Source organism: Salmo salar, chromosome 07 (genome assembly GCF_965601325.2).
Source record: "Salmo salar chromosome 07, fSalSal1, whole genome shotgun sequence".
Classification (NCBI taxonomy): Eukaryota; Metazoa; Chordata; class Actinopteri; order Salmoniformes; family Salmonidae; genus Salmo; species Salmo salar.
In genome coordinates, this window is record NC_138297.1 from 53098827 (window position 1) to 53111352 (window position 12526).

Below are 12526 nucleotides of genomic sequence, written 5' to 3' on the forward strand. Positions count from 1 at the left end.
TCTGTCAGGTTGGATGGGGAGCATCGCTGCACAGCTATTTTCAGGTCTCTCCAGAGATGTTAGATCGGACTCAAGTTCGGGGCCTGGCTAGGCCACTCAAGGACATTCAGAGACTTGTCCCGAAGCCACTCCTGAATTTTCTTGGCTGTGGGCTTAGGGTCGTTGTTCTGTTGGATGGTGAACTTTCGCCCAAGTCTGAGGTCCTGAGCGCTCTCAAGCAGGTTTTCATCAAGGATCTCTCTGTACTTTGCACCGTTTATCTTTCCCTCAATCCTGACTAGTCTTCCAGTCCCTGCCACTGAAAAACATCCCCACAACATGATGTTGACACCACCATGCTTCACCGTAGAGATGGTGCCAGGTTTCCTCCAGATGTGATGCTTGGCATTCAGGTCAAAGAGTTCAATCTTGGTTCATCAGACCAGAGAATCTTGTTTCTCATGGTCTGAGAGTCCTTTAGGTGCCTTTTGGCAAACTCCAAGCGGGCTGTCATGTGTCTTTAACTGAGGAGTGGCTTCCGTCTGGCCACTCTACCATTAAGGCCTGATTGGTGGAGTGCTGCAGAGATGGTTGTCCTTCTGGAAGGTTCTCCCATCTCCACAGAGGAACTCTGGAGCTCTGTCAGAGTGACCATCGGGTTCTTGGTCACCTCCCCGAACGAGGCCCTTCTCCCCCGATAGCTCAGTTTGGCTGGGCGGCCAGCACTAGGAAGAGTCTTGGTGGTTCCAAACTTCTTCCATTTAAGAAAGAAAAGGAAAGGGGGATATCTAGTCAGTTGTACAACTGAATGCCTTCAACTGAATGCCTTTAAACTAACCCCTCTGAATCAGGGAGGTGCGGGGTGAGGCCTCTGTGTTCTTGGGGACCTTCAATGCTGCAGAAATGTGAAGCTTGACACAATCCGGTCTCTGAGCTCTACGGACAATTCCTTCAACCTCATGGCTTGTTTTTTGCTCTGACATGCACCGTCAACTGTGGGACCTTATATAGACAGGTGTGTGTGCCTTTCCAAGTCATGTCCAATCAATTGAATTTACCACAGGTGGACTACAATCAAGTTGTAGAAACATTTCAAGGATGATCAATGGAAACAGGATGCACCTGAGCTCAATTTCTAGTCTCATAGCAAAGGGTCTGAATACTTATGTAAATAAGGTATTTCTGTTTTTAAAAACCTGTTTTCACTTTACCATTATGGGGTATTGTGTGCAGATTGATGAAGAAAAACATTTATTTAATCCATTTTGGAATAAGGCTGTATCGTAATTTTTTGGGGGAAAAAGTCAAGGACTCTGAATACTTTCCGAATGCACTGTATGCGTGAGAGGACTCAGCTTGTGCTGTATGACAGTTAAAACATAGTACCTACCAGCAAGTTATCATCTAATAACACATTCTAGGAAAGACTGTCCCCTGAGTACCATGCTGAATCCGGTGTGCAATTCACTGTGCATTCTCAAATAACACTTGACTCATCCAATCACCGAGATGTCCTGGCTGTTCATACTGGCATAAAACCTAAAGTACTCCATGAGTCATGACTTTGGTATTTTGGTGCTGAGAGTAAAACCACTCAGACGAGTTGTTTCGAATGGCCTTAATCTACTAAAGAAAACATTTCATCTTGACCTGAATACATATCTCTTGTCCTTGTCTCTCCCATAAAGTGGGTAGTGCATTGAGTCCTCCACATCCCACACATTATGAGACTGAACCATGCACTGTACAACAACTCACTGCACTTGTGCAATAAGGGCTCATTACCCAAAGTCAATTGATGTCCTCAATGTAATACATTCAGAGAGAGAGAGAAAGAGATGAACTCTGTTAATGCAGTGAAAAGGAAATGCACAGAATGAAGCTAGTCGTTATTAATCCTCAAAACCACCATACTAACCATATCATACTAGTATTATCAACATTTAGCGACCAATATAAATAATGTTTTTGTTCACACTTCCATTTCGCCAAATCATCCCATTCCAATGTCCTTACATACACTACGATGTTGACACCTGCTTGTTGAACATCTCATTCCAAAATCATGGCCATTAATATGTAGCTGGTCCCCCCCTTTGCTGTTATAACAGCCTCCATTCTTCTGGGAAGGCTTTCCACATTGCTGCGGGGACTTGCTTCCATTCAGTCACAAGAGCACTGATGTTGGACGATTAGGCCTGGCTCGCAGTCAGCGTTCCAATTCATCCCAAATGTGTTCGATGGAGTTAAGGTCAGGGCTCTGTGCAGGCCAGTTAAGTTCTTCCACACCAATCTCAACAAACAATTTCTGTATGGACGTCGCTTTGTGTACGGGGGCATTGTCATGTTAAAACAAGAAAGGGCCTTGCCCAAACTGTTGCCACAAAGTTGAAAGCACAGAATCATCTAGAATGTCATTGTATGTTGTAGCTTTAAGATTTCCCTTCACTGGAACAGGGCAGAAATTTGACAAAGTGACTTGTTGGAAAGGTGACGGAGCCATGTTGAGTCACTGAGCTCTTCAGTAAGGCCATTCTACTGCCAATGTTTGTCTATGGAGATTACATGGCTGTGTGCTCGATGTTATACACCTGTCAGCAAAGGGTGTGGCTGAAATAGCCAAATCCCCTCATTTGAAGGGGTGTCCACATACATTTGTATATGTAGTGTACTGTAGATTGCTCTATTCATAATCACTGAAGACTCATCAGATTGGAGGATGTACTCCTTCACACCAGGTGTGATTCATTTCCATAATCTAATTACTGGACCAAATTGTTTCCATTAATTCCCTAATTCCATGTTGCTCCAAGTTTGTTCCCAGCATCTGTAAAAGATCCAGACACCTGTTCCTCTCCCTGTACCCGTGAGACAGCTGGCTCTGGACCTTCACTGTAGAACAGGGCGTAATGGAACCAAGCTTTATAGAGGAGGCCTCAGCGCAGGGCAGGGCCAATGGGTTATTTCTGCAACGTGATATGACTACTGAGCCAATGAGCCAGCAGCAGGCCCGCTCATTGCCATGCACAGTATGGATGGCTGTGGACAACAGGAGAGTCCCCCAGCAGTATAAAAAAAGGAAACAGGATATATTGTCATTCTCTACTGGAGCGTATTACCTGGGAGATACGCTCAGCTGATGACAGTGGCCATGTAGAGTGTCACATTACCAAGTGTAATAAGTTTCATGAATGTAGCCTCAGCCAAGCACAACACTGAAGTGATTCTACTTTCCAGGAAACCTCGGTCTTCTCCAATGATGCTGAACCCAGCACTATATCTTGCTACATGCCACAGCAGGATTTACTTATCTTTCGATTCAAAAAATAATATTTGTATATTTGCCAGTCATTCGCGCCGCCGGGAAGAATACTACAAATATAGTGACAAGCTGATGGGAAGTGTATGTTTTTAGAGTGTTAGCCCATCAAGGTGTACCACTGACAGTTACCATTGTGCACATTCTTTCCGTGCCATTACCCCCTCCCAAACATGATGTCTGTTCCGGCAGTTGTCGCCGACGGCACTCCGCCAGAGTGATGACCTGGCTGCCAGATGTTGCCGTTAATATGTCTGCCTGTCGATAATGAGCTATTTCAGGGGTGCCGCTACTGTCCTTGTAGCCCAGTGGAAAACATGGCACATCCGTCTGCCAACAATGACACCTGGGACACTTTCCACAGAGGATGAGCCAAAACAAGATTTCACTAGAGATAATAACTCTAACTTTCTGCCGTGTCAGAAGTCTTGCTGTGTTATAAAGTCTAATTTGACTTAATTATCCCTGTTTGTACAGGAGCTCTGCATTCTTTCAGTGCGTAAACAATGGTTGTCCTAACTCCAAAAACATGGTATCTAGTTTAGATTTTATATGATCGCAAGATTACTGAAAATGCACCGAACTTCACCAATACACAAAGACTGCTAATTACCGCTCATCTAACACAGGAAACATAGGTCCAGTGTTTTTCAGTCGCAGGTCAATTATGAACGCAGTAATGTGTAGTGAAAGGCAATATTGGTAGTATTTGGGTAAGCAGCGTGATTGTGTTTGTCAAGTGGCGGCAGCCACGCGGGGACACTCAATGTGACAGGAGGAAATTGACTCGTCTGCTTGAGAACTTGTCATTAGAATTTGGGCTGTGTGTATCTTTGTTTTCCATAGCAATTTTGCCAAATCACTGTGTGATATTTGACCTGCCCATATGGCTCAGAAACTGTTACCAATTGAAAGCAGGCTAAGTGAATAGGTTATATTTCTCTTGCTCTTCATCTGACAAAAACAACTTTGCATGTTCATACTGTCATACTGTGGTATTTGCATAACTGGGTTAGGAGGGACTACATTTTTTAGATAAACTTTGTGGAGCACACCAGTTAGTCCTATAGTTGGCTAATGCTTCATCTTCAGGAATGACCTATGAGCTGAACCTTTGCATTACATTGTCCAAGGTCTATTTTGTGGCATTTGCTAAGTTGTTCCTGTATAATAAGCACAGCCCTATTGGTGGTGTGGTCTGACAGGACGCTAGAGGTCGTACATGACACTATCCTTTTTCACAGATGGCGTTGGAGACTGCTGTAGTAAACTAGCCACATCTATGTCCACTCTCAGAAAGCTGTGCAGACAGGGGAGAGGAATAGAGGGCACTTTAAACTGACAGACCTTGTATATGGGAAGTATCATTTGTGGTAAATCAGGATGAATGTAATTTCTAGGAAGTGGCATGTAAAGGTCAGGTTGTGGGCTCTTCATCTTCTAAGGAGTAGAGGGGGTTCATCTAAAGCAGAGGTGTCAAACTCAACCCATGGAGAGCCTAGTGTCTGCTGGTTTTTGTTCTTTCCTTTCAATGAAGACCTAGACAACCAGGTGAGGGGGGTTCCTTACTAATAGGTGACCTTAATTCATAAATCAAGTTCAAGGGAGGAGCGAAAACCCACAGACACTCGGCCCTCTGTGGAATGAGTTTGACATGTGATCTAAAGCAATGGAAGCAATGGAGGAAGAGCAGAGGTGTTTTTATGATTCGGTTAACCCTCACAGTGGGGACCGACCCAAGCTGATGAGGAGGTGTCACATTCTATCTGGGAGGATTAAGGTTACTCTGCTCTTCATGCACAACACACACACACACACACTCACTCACTCACTCACAGACACACACACATGCGCCCCCCCCCCCACACACACACACACACACACACACACACACACACACACACACACACACACACACACACACACACACACACACACACACACACACACACACACACACACACATACACACACACACATACACACGCACACATACACACGCACTCACACACACACACACACTTCCATCTTCTACACACATACAGTGCCACATGGCCCATCAGTGTTCTCTGGAGAGGACAGCAGACAGTGTTTGCACACCCCAGAGTGTTTTTCCACAGGCTTGAATGTCATTTACTGCTTGTCAAGTCTCCATTAACCCCTCGCTCTTTGTGTCCACTCTGCCACTTCAGCGGCGCATGTGAACTGTATGCTTTGTCACACCTGCTCAGACATTTCCATGCTGAGGAAACATGGCGCCGGAGGGGATGGCTGCCGTTTTATGGGCTCCTAAATAACTGTGCTATTTTGTTTGTTTTTTTGTATTGTTTGTAACTAATTTTGTACATAATGTTGCTGATACCGTCTCTTATGACCGAAAAGAGCTTCTGGGCATCAGAACATTGATTACTCACCTCGAACTGGATGAAGATGTTTTTATTTTAAGCGAAGGAAGCGAAGGATATAGTGCTTTGTCAAGACAAGGCCCAAATCTCAGTCATCAGCTTGAAGAAAAGATGGAGGAAAAGGGGGAGGAGGGCACATTGTAAGAATTTGTAAGAATTTGTGATTGCACGTTGGCCAATAATACGGAGGGAAGTGGTGGTTTACCTACTCATCGGCAAATTCTTACAAGGCACCTCGCCCTCCTCCCCCTTTTCCTCCAGCCAACGTGCAATCATTGGAAAACAAACTGGATGATCTACGATTAAAACTGTCCTACCAACGGGACATTAAAAACTGTAATATCTTATGTTTCACAGAGACGTGGCTGAACGACGCCACGGATAATATAGACCTGGCTGGCTTCTCTGTGCGTCGGCAGGACAGAGCAGCTACGTCTGGTAAGACGAGGGGCGAGGGTGTGTGTTTATTTGTCGATAACTGCTGGTGCGCAATGTTTATTTTTTAAGAAGTCTCAAGGTATTGCTCGCCTGAGGTAGAATACCTCATGATAAGCTGTAGACCACACTATCGACGAAGAGAATTCTCAACTATATTATTCGTAGCCGTCTATTTACCACCACAAACCGATACTGGTACTAAGACCACACTCAACGAGCTGTATAAGGCCATAAGCAAACAAGAAAATGCTCATCCAGAAGTGGCGCTCCTAGTGGCCGGGGACTTTAATGCAGACAAACTTAAATCTGTTTTACCTCTTTTCTACCAGCATGTCACATGTGCAACCAGAGGGAAAAAAAACTCTGGACCACCTTTACTGCACACACAGAGATGCATACAAAGCTCTCCCTCACCCTCCATTTGGCAAATCTGACCATCATTTTATCCTCCTGATTACGGCTTACAAGCAAAAACTAAAGCAGGAAGTACCAGTGACTCGCTCAATACGGAAGTGGTCAGATGACGAGGATGCTATGCTACAGGACTGTTTTGATAGCACACACCGTAGCCGATGTGAGCAAGACCTTTAAACAGGTCAACATTCACAAAGTCGCAGGGCCAGATGGATTACCAGGACATGTACTCAAAGCATGCACGGACCAACTGGCAAGTGTCTTCACTGACATTTTCAACCTCTCCCTGACCGAGTCTGTAATACCTACATGTTTCAAACAGACCACCATAGTCCCTGTGCCCAAGAAAGCGAAGGTAACCTGCCTAAATGAATACCTCCCCGTAGCACTCACGTCGGTAGCCATGAAGTGCTTTGAAAGGCTGGTCATGGCTCACATCAACACCATCATGCCGGAAACCCACTCCAATTCACATACCGCCCCAACAGATCCACAGATGACGCAATCTCAATCACACTCCACACTGCCCTTTCCCACCTGGACCAAAGGAACAACTATGTGAGAATGCTGTTCATTGACTACAGCTCAGCGTTCAACACCTTAGTGCACACAAAGCTCATCGCTGGGACTAAACCCTGGGACTAAACACCTCCCTCTGCAACTGGAGCCTGGACTTCCTGACAGGCCGCCCCCAGGTGGTAAGGGTAGGCAACAACACATCTGCCACGCTGATACTCAACAGGGAGGCCCCTCAGGGGTGTGTGCTTAGTCCCCTCCTGTACTCCCTGTTCACCTATGACTGTGTGGCCAAGCACGACTCCAACACCATCATTAAGTTTGCTGACGACACAACAGTGGTAAGCCTGATCACTGACAATGATGAGACAGCCTATAGGGAGGAGGTCAGAGACCTGGCAGTGTGGTGCCAGGACAACAACCTCTCCCTCAATGTGAGCAAGACAAAGGAGCAGATTGTGGACTATATGAAAAGGAGGGCCGGACAGACCCCCATTAACATCAACGGGGCTGAAGTGGAGCTGGTCGAGAGTTTCAAGTTCATTGGTATCAACATCACCAATTAACTATCATGGTCCAAACACACCACGACAGTTGTAAAGAGGGTACGACAACACCTTTTCCCCCTCAGGAGACTGAAAAGATTTGGCATGGGTCCCCAGATCCTCAAAAAGATCTTCAACTACACCATCGAGAGCATCCTGAGCAGTTGCATCACCGCCTGGTATGGCAACTGCTCAACATCTGACCGTAAGGCACTACAGAGGGTAGCGCGTATTGCCCAGTACATCACTGGGGCCAAGCTTCCTGATATCAAGGACCTATACACTAGGTGGTGTCAGAGGATGGCATAAAAAATGGTCAAATACTCCAGTCACCCAAGTCATAGACTGTTCTCTCTGCTACCGCACGGCAAGCGGTACCAGAGTGCTAAGGCTAGGACCAAAAGGCTTCTACCCCAAAGCCATAAGTGTCACGGGCTGGCTCGAGGAACAACAGGAGAGGTAGAGTCAGGCGCAGGAGACAGAGAGAGTTCGTGACCACACTTCTTTATTGGAAGCACTGTACGTGGTCGACAAAGTATAGGGGCGCAGCCCTGAAAGATTCTGCGGTGGTGTACACAAACAAAATAAACCACTGGCAGAAGGAAAGAAACTCAGTACACGTTCTTTTCGAACACAAAAAACCCGGACAAGCAACACAATCACGTACAACCACATACATCCTACGCTAACCTAAATAACCCCCCCTTACTAATGACTAACCCAAAACAGGTGCGTGCCTACCTAGACCTAACCAAACGAAAGTGAAACAAAAAGGGATCGATGGTAGCTAGTAGGCCGGCGACGACGATCGCCGAGCTCCGCCCGGCCGAGGAGGGGCGCCACCATCCGTCACTGTCGTGACAATAAGACTGCTGAATAATTCATTAAATGGCCACCCAGACTATATACATTGACCCTTTGTTTTTACACTGCTGCTACTCGCTGTTTATTATCTGTGCATAGTCACATTACAAATTACCTCGACTAACCTGTACCCCCGCACATTGACTCAGTACCGGTACCCCTTGTATATAGCCTTGTTATTGTTATGTCATTTTCTTGTGTTACTTTGAGATTTTTTTTCTCACTTAATTTATTTAGTAAATCTTTTTTTAACTCTATTTCTTGAACTACATTGTTGGTTAAGGGCTTGTAGGTATGCATTTCACCTGTTGTATTCAGCGCATGTGAAAATCACATTTGATTTGATTTGATGACTGCTTGTCTGCCTCCCAAGCTGTTTGCAATATCAGAGAGGCATCTTTCCATGGGAGGTATATAAAGGCCAAAACATCCCATGAGAAGTGGATCACGCTCTGGGTTCAAATGTATAGGTTTCTCCAGGCTGCTGTCAAGGGAAAGGTCCTGTGGCTCACATTCTGATCCCACTGGGTTTGATGCTCCAAGGAAATGAACGCAAACTGTATTGAGTAAACTACATACACTATACATAATCCAGTGACTGAAGATTACAGTCTTCATGAACGCATTCACCACCATATAGCCTAATGAGAATAGATCGTGGAAATTGCCTTTTTCATTTTTTTATGACATTTTCTAAGATGGCATCCACCAACTCGACAAGATCACAACCATTAAACTTCCAATGACTAACACTACAATGCTCCAGTAGCCTATAGGAATCACAAATATAACATACTGGCAGTTTATTGATGTGTGGGTGTGTGGGTGTATTCAATACCATCTCCCATTTTGCATGCACTTAACACACACTTGTGATGAAACAAGCCAATATTTACCTAACCGGGTTGTCAACCTCACAGCGGCAGTTGAAAATCCACAGGAGCTCAGCTGAGATGAAAGATCAACATTTCATTTGTAAACAATTCCAAAACACTTTCATTCAAATGGGTTTGTACAGACGATAGGGCACGGACACAACAACTAGTACAGTCTAAATGCCGTTCTGACTGATTTTCACATAATAACATTTTCAGGTGTGGTGTACACATTGGTGACTTGAGCAACATGTAGTCTGAGACAACCTCTTTAAATAGAACTGCAGACATTCAATATAAGCATTTATTTCCCCATGAGTAACTGCACTGGAATCAGCCTGCCCTTAAGCTCAGCAGCATTAGTAACTAACCTGATATGTTCTGCCTGGAACAGACCCATGTAATACCACTGAGAGGAGTGTTGAACGTTATTGAGCATGGGGGGGAGGGGGCGTGACCAATGGTGATGTCTCTGACCGAACATTTTTGAGGCCATCCTCTTGGCCGCAGAGACTTGTTTTGAAGCTTATTTCCTGCAATTCTATACAATTTGCCACGGCTTCTGTCAAGTTCTTATGCTATCTGAGTGACTCAAACATTATAACAAAATGAATGGGGTTCTCCCCGACTTTAATTTAGGAGATTGTTAGTTCTCATTATCTGTTTTTCTACATACTTTATGTCTGATTTTAGTCATTTAATTGTACACTGAAAACGTTTTACTATCCCGAAAATAATTTCCTGCTGTGGTGCAGTGAGGAAGGCTTGTGTATTCCAGGGATGCCTCGCCACAAACAGCGCAGTAAACAAAGGCCTTAACCCTGTGTATTCCCATGGAGGGCAGGCAATAAAAACGCATCTAATCATCTGAAACAGGGGGTAACTGCCCTGGGCTTTACCTTCAATCAGTGCTCGGAGATGGGAATGAGAATCTGTACCCTGGGGAGTCAGCATAATGCATCACTTTAAGTGCAGCTAAATAACCCGTTCCCCTGTAATCACATTCCCTTGCATGTTTTATACAGAATCAAGATCAATTATGTTTGTGTCTCCCAGGACATAGGTGAAGTCAGAATATCGCTTGTGAATCTAACAAATATGACCTGGAAAGATCACCTAAAAAAAACATTTGGGTCAAACTATCAGTTTGTTTTATTAGATTTCGGAAGAAAACTTTTCTTTACGTTTTGCATACCGGTGATCTGACTTGTCTGGCATTAGACTGTACAGAGAAAGTGAAGGATACCCACACAAATGCAGAAAAAGGGAGAAGTTGGCCCTCCTTGCCTCCCAAAGGGCACAGGCAATTTTCAGCTCTAGTGATCCAGCTCCAGGACCAGCAAAGTCCAAATGTGGAACAATACTCAACTTATTTATTCACACATTCACCCCACAGCAGCAACTGACTCTCCTTGCCATTTTTTTTTAAACTTACTAAACATGGGGAAATGGGGACAGTGGAAATCAATGACATGGGAGATGGGACTACACCGCAAATCACAGGATGGCAATACAAATATAGATATATTCATAAGATAATCTAACATTCAAAAATATGTTTTAGCCAAGGAGGAAACCGTGTACATGACAGGGCAATAGAAAAGAAACATATAAAATCGCCATCTTTAGGAGCCTGAGATGTGTGCTTTTGTGTATGAGTGCAGTCTATGGTGTAGATCACCCAGGTGCACTGGATCTCAGTGATGACTGATGACTGATGAGAGGCAGCCGCAATGATTGATGGCCATGCTTGAGCCTCCAGGCCTCGCCTCAGGTGATTTGAACTGTACACACGCACAGCGGGGCCGCTGTACAGCTGGAAGCCTACACCTGTAAGTCAACGACTGCAGGGGAGATGTCATTATTCACCTCACAGGCTGTAATGGCACCATTATCTCCCTGTCACGTTTTGTGTCTCAGCACCAATCACTGGGGGATATAGAGTGAGTTCAGAAATGATTGACACCCTTGATAAAGATGAGCAATAAAGACTGTATAAAATAAAGAATTCAAATACTGAGCTACGTTGTATGCTGAAAACAATGGAGAAATGAATCATGAATACTGATGAGTGAGAAAGTTACACAGGGTCAAAGATCATACCCCCCAAGATATACTAACCTCCCCTGTTATTGGTAATGGTGAGAGGTGAGCATGTGTCGTGACTCGGGGGTTGGATGTAACTCTCACTCCTGCTGAGCTACAGCTAATTTTGGGTCGGAGGGAGCAGGAGGCCATAAAGGCGGGAATTCATCGTGAAAATCTGAAAAACAGGAAGGAGAGGGCCGAGCAGCTCAGCTCGAGGTCAGCCAGGGATTGCAGCATCAGCAGGCTTACTTCCATCGTCAGCACCTTCACCCTCACCCAAAAGTGGAGTCGGGGGAATTACCAGAACGGAGGGGATGTGCAGTGAAACGTGAACATCCACTAACCCCCTTTTTTGACATCCTTCTGGAAGAAGACAATAACAACGGGGACTGGGGGTTTGGGGAGGGGCAGTCCATTATGGACCAGATGTAACCAGTTTTAAGGGAGTGATTGAATAAGGGGAAATGACTATTATATGAATTTGATGTAACCGGTTTGTGGGGAGAAGTGTGTAAGGGAGGCTTGAATATATAAGTCTTTGCAGGTTAGAAGGGGTCTGCTTTCTTTGTTTCAGAGCCTATTTTTTGGACCTCTCTCTTTTTGAGGATTTATTTTGCCAAATTTTATTGTTGTTTTTTTGTTTCACTCTTCAGAACACTGTTGTTGGGGGCGGAGCCTTTTTCTGAATTTTTCTAAGACATAATTTAGAGGTAAGCCTTCGTTCTTTTACCCACATGGGCAAGGTCATATAATTAGTATTTTTCTTTAGGAGGAACAGGATCGGGTTGTATACCCTAGGATTGGCTAGTGTATCCATAGGACAAGTAGACTGATAGTAAAGGGCTTTGCTTAAATAAAAACAGGGAGTGGATTTCCTCTTGCTAGATTGACCGAAATAAAACAGAGGGCTTCCTCTCTTTGTTACCATGTGGGTCAATGCTTGGGGTGTGTATAGCAATGTCTTAGGATGTTAGGCTAAGGCATGACACGGTGACTATACCATTTAGTCTCGTGGGACTAAGGCATGACACGGTGACTATACCATTTAGTCTCGTAGGACTAAGGAATGACACCGTGACAATA

General features: G+C 44.8%; 1 protein-coding gene across 3 annotated transcripts in view; it reads left to right on the forward strand.

Moving 5' to 3' along the window:
• LOC106609497 (muscarinic acetylcholine receptor M2-like) overlaps positions 1-12526 on the forward strand; it is an 84150-nt gene that overhangs the window by 65747 nt on the left and 5877 nt on the right. The window contains exon 1 of one of the 3 annotated variants that reach the window (XM_014208375.3): positions 11877-12153. The exons of the other annotated variants lie outside the window; for them this stretch is intronic. The gene's annotated coding sequence lies outside the window, so the exon portion shown is untranslated. Of the gene's footprint in view, positions 1-11876; positions 12154-12526 lie in introns of those variants that run through there. 3 annotated transcript variants of the gene reach the window in all.